This window comes from Coenobita brevimanus, chromosome 28, assembly GCF_032717465.1.
Source record: "Coenobita brevimanus isolate Jiangsu-jjx chromosome 28, ASM3271746v2, whole genome shotgun sequence".
NCBI classification, from domain to species: Eukaryota; Metazoa; Arthropoda; class Malacostraca; order Decapoda; family Coenobitidae; genus Coenobita; species Coenobita brevimanus.
The window spans coordinates 18,472,253-18,483,761 of NC_136981.1; the positions used below are offsets into that span (position 1 = coordinate 18,472,253).

General features: G+C 41.5%; 1 non-coding gene across 1 annotated transcript; it reads right to left on the reverse strand.

Moving 5' to 3' along the window:
* Positions 1 to 4,761: 4,761 nt before the first annotated feature.
* On the reverse strand, positions 4,762 to 4,880 carry LOC145394842 (5S ribosomal RNA). The gene has a single exon (XR_013896489.1). It is a non-coding gene; the product is annotated as a 5S ribosomal RNA (ribosomal RNA).
* Positions 4,881 to 11,509: the final 6,629 nt, after the last annotated feature.

Genomic DNA, 11,509 nt, shown 5'->3' on the forward strand with positions numbered 1-11,509 from the left:
GAAGACAATAGTGAAAGGGCATATAATAATTAAAAACATGCAAGAAACGATTATACAAGAATAAGGAGGGAAGCCCAAAAACAGTTTGAGGAGGATATCATAAATAAAAGTAGTGATCAACCGAAGCTATTTTACAGCTACATCAGAAGCAAAACCAAAGTAAAAGATATAATACAATCCATTACGGACGAGGGAATCACCGATACACAAGAGAAAGATATTTGTGAAGCACTAAATAAGAATTTCCAATTAGTTTTACAGAAGAAAAAAAATTTGAGAGGGACTATGTGGAACATGCATGTCCACACATACTACCAAATATACAAATAGGAGAAAAAGTAATACAGGAGGAGTTAAGTAAATTAGACAAAGGAAAAGCAAATGGTCCTGATGAAATTTCATGTTGGGTACTACGAGAATGTGCAAAGGAGTTAAGTAAACCATTATTTTTAATTTTCAAGAAATCCTTGATTCAAGGTAAACTACCTGATATTTCGAAGAAAGCAAACATTGTCCCCTTATTCAAGAAAGGGAATAGACAAAATCCACTCAACTACCGACCAGTATCACTGACCAGTGTTGTAAGCAAGGTATTAGAAAAGCTTATAAGAAAAGCTTGGGTAAATCATCTAGAAGAACACAGTATGATAACAGAAAGACAGTTTGGTTTCAGAAAAGGAAAATCATGTGTTACTAATCTGTTGAGCTACTATGACAGAGTAACAGACAATACAAGAAAGAAAAGAATGGGTGGACAGTATCTATTTAGATTTCAAGACAGCATCTGAGACAGTACCACACCAAAGACTTTTATGGAAACTCTACCATCAAGGAGGAATTCGAGGCAAACTGTTTTGTTGGATGCAAGATTTTCTCATAAAAAGAGAAATGAGAACAGTACTAAGAGGAAACTACTCATCATGGAAAGAAGTGACTAGTGGAGTACCACAGGGTTCAGTGCTGGCACCAATCATGTTTTTAGTGTATACAAATGATATAAACAGTAACACTGGAAATGAAAGCTATCTAAATAAGTTTGCAGATGATGCAAAAATACAAAGGAGAATTACTAACACAGACTCTTGTAAAGAGCTACAAGAAGAATTAAATAAACTTCATGAATGTAGTAATACATGGCAAATGGAATTCAATGTGGACAAGTGTCATGTAATCAAGTTTGGTAAAAGTGGAAAAAGACCTGATTGGGATTATACGTTAGGAAATAAAACCCTGCACACATCAGAAAGAGAGAAGGACCTAGGTGTGATTATCAATAACAGATTATCTCCAGCAGACCACTTCAGTGAGAAGGTACGGAACATCCAATATGAGAATAGCATTCACATACATAAATGAAGATATGCTAAGAAGGATAATAACATCATTCATCAGACCAACCCTGGATTATGCATCAGTAGTCTGGAGTCCTCATCTCAAAAAACACATAGACAAGATTGAAAAAGTTCAAAGGGCCGCTACAAGATGGATACTAAGCTTAAGGGATCTAAGCTACGAAGAAAGACTAAATAAACTGAATCTACCAACACTACAGGAGAGAAGGAAAAGAGGTGACATGATAATGCTATAAAAATGCTTATCAGGGAAGGAGTAAATAGACATAAATGATTACTTAACATATGGGGAAGCATCAGCAAGAGGACACTGCAAAAAACTGCATAAGAAGAGAGGAGGTGATAAAAACGTAAGGAAATTCAGTTTCCCAAACAGAGCAATTGATCAATGGAATGCACAACCGAATGAAATAGTGTGTGCCAAAACAATTCATAATATTCAGGATATGTATGATAAATGTGGTTTAAGACACGGGACAGTACGAGCTTGACTCATTCATGTAAAGATACAATTAGGTAAGAACAGTTAAGTAGGTAAGAACACACACACACACACACACACACACACACACACACACACACACACACACACACACACACACACACACACAAATCATAACTAGCAGCATATTCTAGTGTCATTCCATTGTTACAACCAAACATTTAAATTTTCCGTAGTAGAGTTGTAGTAGTAGTGGTGGTGGTGTTAGTAGCAGTAGTAGTAGTAGTAGCAGCAGTAGTAGTAGTAGTTGTTGTCGTTGTTGTTCTTGGTGGTGGTGGTGGTGGTAGAGGTATATTTGAAATGTTAACCCACTGGACTGAAGGCGTAAGCCGTCCCCACCCTGCGGTCCACTATTATCTTTTAAGGGGACTGGATGGGAGTTGAGGGACGTTTGCATAACCAAGCAACTCCACAGCTCAGTTGTATCAGTGCCACCAAATGAAAGCGTTCCTCTCCAGCAACAGTGTTCAAGATGAAAAGACGAATAAGTTACGCCAAGTTAAAGTGAACAGAGTTTAGTAGTGATGTCACAACTTTCAGTAGCCTACATGGTTGTCTCTTGCTGAAGGCGACGCAGAATGGCAGAGTGAAGCTGGACAGCGGTTTTGTCTGCGTCGGTCGTGAGAGTAATGTCTGGTGGGGGATTGATGGCGATACTGCGACTTGTAAGTGTAGCCAAATTATAATGCCCATGAAGCTGATGTCATGTTGAAGATGAAGGAGAATGACAGTGAAACAGATTAAAAGTTTTGTAATGACTGTTTCTGTTGGGGGAATAATGCTGTGTGGAAGGTTAATGGCGAACCATTGTACCGTAGATGTCACAAGATTCAACAGCTTATGTAGTTGGTCTCTTGGTGAAGATGACGGAGAATGGCAGAGTGAAGTTGAAAAGCGCCTTTGTCTTGTCTGTTTCGGTAATGAGGGTAACGCCAGGTCGAGGGGTGATGGTGAACCTGTGCAGTATTGCAGCAGTGAACAGGTACAATTCCATCTTGGCTAGACTTTCACCCAGACATTGACGCCGCCCTGTAAATATATTAAACGTAGGAATGTAGTATGTAAATATATTAAATGGGTGGAAGCATGAATGTAGAATACCAACAGTACATAAATACAACTCGATCTTGGCTAGACCTTCAACCAGATACTGACGACGACCGGATAAAATAATATAAAAGATATGGATGCATAGATGAATGAACTCGTTGGTGACGCAGACGTTTGGATGATGATGATTACGGTATGGTGCCGACTCTTATATTTACCGATCCTTCTTAGACAGCCGGTCTAGAGGAGCCAATGTCACCGAGTTCTTTACTTACTGCGTTACTGAGGAACTGATCTGTAATAAGGTCTTTGCATTCCTCCTAGAACCTATGGGATATACATGTGCCTTCCGAAGATCCTCCCTTGATGATCCCCGAGATTCCTTCGTCTGGTTTTCTTTAGGAGATATTTTTAGGCCATTTCTTTTTTTTCTTTTTTTTTAGCCCCTCTTGTCAGCCAGGCTGGATCCGGGCACCGTCAATACAGCCTGCACTGTAATAAACGAAATTAGATGTGTGATATGAACCTCGTATATACAGTAACCAGAAATACCAATCATATATTATAGACATCACAATGAAAATACAACTAAAACAGAAAGAACAAATAATTTTTAAGCTTGGAAATCGCTGGCAGCGTGGCCTAGCAGGTAGCAGGGTCACTACCCATCCGTGTTGCTAATTGGGCACTTTTGTCGCAAGATTTTGCACTTTTCTTGAAAATGTAATGCGGAAAATCATACATTTTTTTTCTCTATATAATGCCCGTTTTGAAGTCCAGGTAGTGCAAAAAAAAAAAAAAAAAAAAAAAATCAGCTGTTCACCTATAGCTTAGCAGGTTTTAACGTTCAGCCAAGTGCTTTTTCAGACTTTTTGGGAGGCAACACAACCAGCCATCTCGGTCTCAACGTGGGTCTGGAACTGTGTGTGGGAATTTGTTCTCTGCTCCTCGACGCCCCTCTCTTCCTCCCTTAATCATTCCTTTTTAATGATAAGTATGGAATATATATTTTTGGTAACTGTTGTCTCTACTGGTGGGTCAAGGAAGTTACAGGGAAATCTGTTCGTTTTAATTTGGGTCAGTTAGATATAGCCTTCATAAAACCTTTGGCTACTAGACGCCTCCCCTAAGATGATGTCACCGTGGATCTCACGTACAGTATAATACGTCCATATTAACTCAGTCAGCTCGAGGACGTCATTAAACCCGCACTCGTGAAGCAAGGGCGCGCACGTGTGCATGTTTGTGAGTTACTCCTTTGTAGTGATGTTTTATATATATTAGACTTGTGGACGAGCGGTTGTTATACTTGAGTAGTTTTGTAAGTAGATAATCTTGGTTCCCTTTTGTCATGCAATGACAGGAGAGGTAAAGAATAGTATGGGACTATTTTTATTTGTCTTGGAAATATTAACAAAGTCTCTCACACACAAGTGAAGTATAAAGTAGAGTCCTGCTAGCTACCTCCCTGTCTCTCTCTCTCTCTCTCTCTCTCTCTCTCTCTCTCTCTCTCTCTCTTCCATGTTGCTAAGCCCTTCTCCCTACTACCTGCCTGTTCTATGGCCTGTCTCCTTCTGACCTCGTGACTCCTAAATTCTGGTGTAGCAGGGGTCGTGTCACATGTGTTACACTGTGGTTGGAAAGTTCCAGAAACCTGTGTGTGAGTATGTGTGTATGTCACTAGGCTTTGTTCCCCTGCTATCTCGCTGACAAACTACCTGCATCATCTCCTGACATTCATTCTTTCATTCATTGCCAGACGCCATGTATCCCAGACGGGGTGGCCAAGGGCTTAGAGTTAATTGTTGTACAGGGAGGGGCACTAATCCTCCACCAACCCCACATGACATGTAGGGATGCCAACAGCATCTGGTGTTCCCAGGCGGTCACCCATCCAAGTACTAACCAGACCCAACGTTGCGTAACTTCGCTGATCGGACGGGAAGCGGTGTACTCAACGTGGTATGGCCGTTGGCTTTGCTACTTCCTAATCTGTCGTCAGCTTTTCCTCAGTTAACTTGCAAGATCATTTCCCTTTCCCAGGCTCACATAGAGCTGTCTATCTGTCTAATTATCTATCTATCTATTATGATTTGTAATTATAATATGGAGACCTGACGTGTGTGTGTGTGTGTGTGTGTGTGTGTGTGTGTGTGTGTGTGTGTGTGTGTGTGTTTTAATAAACTATATAAAACAGTTTTGATCTTATTTTAACCAAAACTTAGCTGAAGGATTAAGCGTCAGTCTTGGAGCAAACATTTTTTCTTTTTTAGAACAATGAGGCAAAGGTCAAAGTCACAGGGGAAGGTCAACAATAGTAGTTTTTATCAGATTTGGGGCAAAATGTGTGGAAGGGTTAATATAAGACAAGATATTGGACATTTGATTTAGAGAACAGTCAAAGGCCAAGGTAACAGGGAAAGGTCAAATCCGCAGGTGATTGGGCAAAGATAACTTAAGCAGTTTTTATCTGATTTCAAACAGAATACATGGAAGGGTTGAAGGTCAGGTAAAATCAAAAGGATTCAGTTTTGAGAACATTCAGCTAAAGGTCAAAGTCACGAGGCAAGGTCTAATTCCAAACTGTATGTCTGTGTGTGAACAAAATAAATTAACCAGTTTTGACCTGATTTGAGTTAAACTTGGTGAATGAGATAAGGATCACCCAAGAGCTTGACGTGTTCTTTGTGAGAGCGATAGATAAAAGTCAAGGTCATATTGCGAAGTTAACTTTTAAACAGTTTGTGATGTACAAGAAGCTTCCATTTTTTTATGTTTCCAACTCTGGGCATAGGCTTCACAACCTGCTCTCAAGGCCCAGCAGTCCTTCCACATACCATACACCTCTACATCCCACCGACCATATTGGATAAATGCTAGGGCTGTCTCGTACAGGAGTGGTGTATTGGTATTACCGAAGGTATTTTTACATGTAGGCGGGTCTTCTTGTAGATCAGTAAAGTCTGATTTTAAGAAATTCAAGTCCTTAAACTGTTCCCTCCCCCAGCCGAGATTTGAACCTGAGTCCGATAGGACTGGCGACCACCTCTCTACCGAAAACGAAAATAAAATTAAATTTGAGAAAGGTTAGTCAAAGATCAAGATCAAAGGGAAAGGTCATAGTTTTAGGTCACTGTAAAGCAAATTCAGTCAGTTTTTACCTTATTTGTTGGTGGAAGAGTCGAGAGTTAAGTAAGAATGAAGTAACCGGATTTTGAGGATAATGTATCAAAGTCATATTTCATGTCATGTGTTCCAACTGCAGACCAGGTGGAGGGCGCAGGTGTTGCTAGGGAGTGTTCTTCCTTGTTTTCAATTAATTTAGTTCTTGTTACTACCAAGCGATTATGTGCTGTTTGCAAAGGCCTTACGTGGCAAAGAGCTTAACCCGTCCCGTCCCGACCACTTTTTCACCACTGGTACCCCCCAATCCCGACCATTTTTGGACCCAAATTTTTTTTGCTAAAACTTTTGCTTTTGGTCAGAAACAATGGTCAGCCACGAAGAAATTGTTCCCCGGGGTCCATAAGTGCCCTAAACAGGTATGCCTTGGTCACACCTGGTACCGTGTTCTCTGTAGGTGGTCTGAGCCTCTAACGTTTTCTGTGGTATTATAAGTCTGGGAAACCAATGAAAGTAAGTAGATATGTATTTATTACAAACATAAAAACATGTGATAAAAGAGTAAATTGGATTTTATACAAAAATAGAGCTGAAATAAGCATTGTACCTTCGTGCGAAACGAGCAAAATCGGGCAGACTGGTCATGATGAATCGCTAACATTCCTGAATCATGATACATATCATATTTTCTACTTACATAATACATCTACAATAACATTATACCATTTTACATTTTATTGAACTGTTTTTACGTATTCACAGGCCTTTCGATAACATTTAGCGTAATGTTAGCGCTTATTTACGTAGTGAGTGAACTCGCTGTGACTGTTGTTTCAACTCGTATTGTGTTTTTTCTACTTACATAATACTTTCCTAAAAACATTATACACTTTTCAACTTTAGAGAACTGTTTTGAGATAGTTTCAGGCCTTACGTAAATATTTAGCGTAATAATAGCGCATAATAACACACACGGTGAAGTCGCTATGACTACTATTTCAACTTACAACCTATTTTTGTACTTATATAATAATTCTCCACTAACATTGCACATGTTTACACTTGATATAATTGATATCACATAATTTCAGACCTTACGATTCAACTGAGCATCATATTATCGCGTACTTACACAGTGAGTGTTATCGCGATATCATTTGTTTCATCTTACACTAGTATTCAACTTATAAAATACCTTACTACTAACATTACAACCTTTTCCACTTTATATAATTCCTATCACATACTTACTGACCAGAATGTTCTACTGAGCGTAATATTTTCGCAGATTTACACAGTGGGTGTACTCGTGACATCAATTATTACAACTTACACTATTTTTCAACTTATACGTTTTATTCATGCTAACATTACACCCGTTTCCACTTTATATTCTTGCTATCACATATTTACTGGCCAGAGTGTTATACTGAGCATCATATTTTCGCAGATTTACACAGTGGGTGTAGTTTTGATATCACTTCTTTCAACTTACACTATTTCTCAACTTATACATTACTTTCCTGAAAACATTACACCCGTTTCAACTTTATATATGACTTAGCACCTACTGACTGGCCTTACCATTATAATGAGCGTCATATCGCCATCCCACACAGTTTCAGTAGTGTAGGAAATTATGGTACTCTTTGAAACATGGCTGAAGGCACAACGTAACATTGCACTCGACACACTCGTACCTTGTGTCTTTTCTCTGAGTGGATAGTCTGACTGTCGAGTGCTTGCATACATGCCAGCGGCGCTGGGGTTTACGACGGTTTGGGTCGGAAGGGATTGTGCTAGGATAGTGGCGTCCTGCGAGGCGTAGGGGAGTCTGGGCAGCCATGGGGGTGCGGGTGCAGTGTGTGGGTCTGTCCTGGGCATGCTTGGCGATTATTTCACGTGCCAGCTCCCTCACAAACCCCTCAAAGGTCTCGGATACTCCGGTGATCATGGCGTGCAGGTAGTGTGCGTTCAGGACCGTGATGTCGAGCAAGTGGAAAAAGAGTTTCTTGTACCACTTCAGCGTGGTCCTGGCACAGTCAACAATGGAAATCATCGAGTCTGACTGATCCACTTGCCTCATGTTCAGATTATAGTCCAGTACAGACTCGGGTTTCCAGACGTTGCGCCTCCTCTCGCTACCGTGATCCACGGAGTCTGTGCGGTGCATCAGGGGGCTGTGAACAGTTGATAGGAGGCAAACTTCCCTGTTGTGGTTCCACAGGATGGCAAGGATGTTATTGGCCTGGAAGAAAACCACCTCGTTCTTGTCAAGTTTCCTTCCTATCTTGACCATATGGCGACGGTTTCTCTTGACTGTACCACAGACTCCGGTGTCGTGTTGGTGGAGGAACCTAGCGAGAAGAGGGCTAGTGTACCAGTTGTCCAGGTACAACACATGACCACGATGAAGGTACTCCTCTATCATTGTCTTCACCATGGCCCCAGAGAGTCCTATACTATGATCTTCTGTTATATCTGTCTGTGCGCCCGTGTACAAGACTATGTCTTGCACATAACAAGTCTTACAGTCACACATAACAAAGATCTTGAACCCGAAACGGTGTCTTGCTGGGTATGTACTGCCGAAAGGAAATATTGCCTCTCCACAACACAAGACTCTCGTCTATATCGAGGTCTCTGTAAGGATAAAATGAGGAGCGGAACATTTCCTGTAAATGATCAAATACCAGCCTAATTCTCCTCATTCTATCTGTGTTATTTGCATTGGCTGGATCTTCTGCATCAAAAAAGTGGAGGCGGCCGAGAATATGCTGAAATCTGTTACGACTCAGCACCTTTCCAAAGAAAGGTGTGAGGATCATTGGGTCAGTTGTCCAGTAGGCAGGAATTTGGTTTTTCCTTACCACACCCATCAAGAGAACCAGGGCAAAAAATAAGAACATCTCTGAAATTGTAATGGGATAGTCATATTGTTGGGAATGCCTGCTCGTGGTTCCCAAACGTTCACTTTCACGGCGCTGTGTTCATGAAAATATATTGGTCTGTTCCACAATGCGCCCCAGAAACGCCTCCCCAAAGAACAAGTGGAAAAAATCCATCCTAGATGAACCCGCATGCACACCTGGAGCCGTGCAACCAGACCGCCACTCCTCAGTGAAAGGGTGAATGATGGGAGTAAAATTTCTCCCATCTTCCCAGTTCCACGAGACACCACCGTCTCCAGCCACGTCCCCATCGTCCCCTTCGTCAGGGTGGGGAGGTGAGGGTGGTGGGGGAGGTTGGGGAGGTGGAGAGCAGCGCCTCTCATCACTCGCACTTCTCTTCCCTCTCCCTTTTCCTTTACCCTTTCCCTTCCCTTTCCTTCCTTTCCCCACATCCTGGGGCTGTGGGGAGGAAGTTTGGGAATATTGTGGGGCGAAAGACGTGCTGGGGAGTGGCTCAACCTCCTCTCCCCTAGGCCTACATGCACCACGTGCTCGTGCTGCCTCCCTCACACCACTTTCCCCTTCACCCCGCACTCCCACCACACCACTTTCCCTTTCACCCCGCGCTCCCGCCACACCACTTTCCCTTTCACCCAGCACTCCCACCATACCACTTTCCACTTCCCCAGACAAAAGACTTGCACCATACCTGATATGTCTTCTCGCCCCACCTTCTGATCCTCGGGGTGATATTTTTTCTTTACTCAACCACGAGGTGATATCACGTCCTAAGCCGCCATCATCCTCATCGTCCTCATCCTCGTCCTCATCAGATTCGGGATGGAGAGATAGCCGTGCACGTGGTTGGGGAGCAGGCTAGCCTTCCCTTGCCTTACGGTATGTCACATACCGTTTTTTCCGGGGCGAAGGGACCTCTTCATCACTGCTTGTTATTTCTTCCTCTGGCTGGACGTAATCGCGATCCACCACATCATCGTCAAGTGGAGAATCACTATCTCCAGTGAAGGCTTCCAGGGCAGATGCAATTTCGTCATCTGAGAGACCTTTCCGCGCCATGTCTGACCTGGGTCACTGCTAACAGGTGAGTGACCGAGACAAGGGCGAGCGCAGGTCACGCGGGGTCTGGGACGCTGCCCGCCTGGCGGCAGGTAGGGGAGGCTTCGGTACGTGGGCGAATCGAAAATCTCGCTCGAATTTTGAAAATTGTGGAAATTATGAACCTTGCAATTGCAGGACGTTGAAGTACGGCAACGGGATTGGCAGTGACAAAACATGAGGACATGGAAGTACGTCTACGGGACGCTGCGGGTTAAGGCAATCCCACACACCAGGTTCCGAACAAAAGAAAATCTAATTTACCATAAAGATCTCTCTCTTCTCTCTCTCTCTCTCTGCTTTTTTCCCTTATGTATTCTAGTTATTTTCTGCATTACTTTTTTCGGAATTATCGACTTTCCTCTCTCTCTCTCTCTCTCTCTCAAGTAACAGGACGAGATGTTTTAGTGAGTGAGATACTAAGTGCATTGTATGTATGTATATATGTATGTATATCTAGTTTTAGGTGTGTGTGTGTGTGTGTGTGTGTGTGTGTGTGTGTGTGTGTGTGTGATGGCAGTTGTATTGACAAAATATGTTATGACAGTGAAGTGATGACTAATTCTGTATTTTATAGAAAATGAGGATAGCAATAAGTATATGTATAGCTATGCATCAATATCCAGAATGGTAATATTTATGACAGTGGTGGCGTGTGTGGTGAAAATAATGATGAAAGTAGTGATGACAACAGTGATGACGGTAGTGATGAGACTGGTAAGTGAACTTATGTACCTGGTAAAATTGTAAGGGCAACTGTGGGCACAGATGTGATGATTGTGGTGATAGTGTTAAATGTTTTTTAATAGCAGTGATATACAGTATGTGATTAACACTTAGATGCAGACATGTCCCACCTTCATACCATTCTAATGTTTGGGGGTGGCAGACCCGCATACTTATTATATTAATTATGGGCAATGAATCATCTTTGATAATTAATGTAATGTGTTACTTCAATTGGAAATGTTGCATGCGGCCTGTTATGTATCATCAGAGTATGTTCTTGATTACATAAACTAAAAAAAAAAATGTAAATGAAAAATATAATATGAACTTGAAAAATACTTCTCACAAATTGCTAATGTGTGGTGTAAACTCACTCTTAATTTTTTCTTAGGTTTATTTGCATTCAAAAAGAATAGCTCCAGGCTAATGAGAAAAAAAAAAGGAAAAAATAGGTCACATTATGTGGCTAAATCATAGAAATTTTATATCCTTACAGTAATTGGGTCTGTGAGACCCATATGAAACCATGACTACCATACCATACCATAAACACCATATCATACCATACTGAAAAAAAAAAAAATCAAAAAATTGTTCCATTATAAACTAATAGCAGATCAAGTGTATTTTAGGCCATGCACTTAAAACAAACCACATTGATGTACACACATGGCATATCATTGTGCTGTTCCTATCTCGTTTTGCAGAGCAAAAGTGACACCTTTTCTTCTTGACCGGGCCAGGTT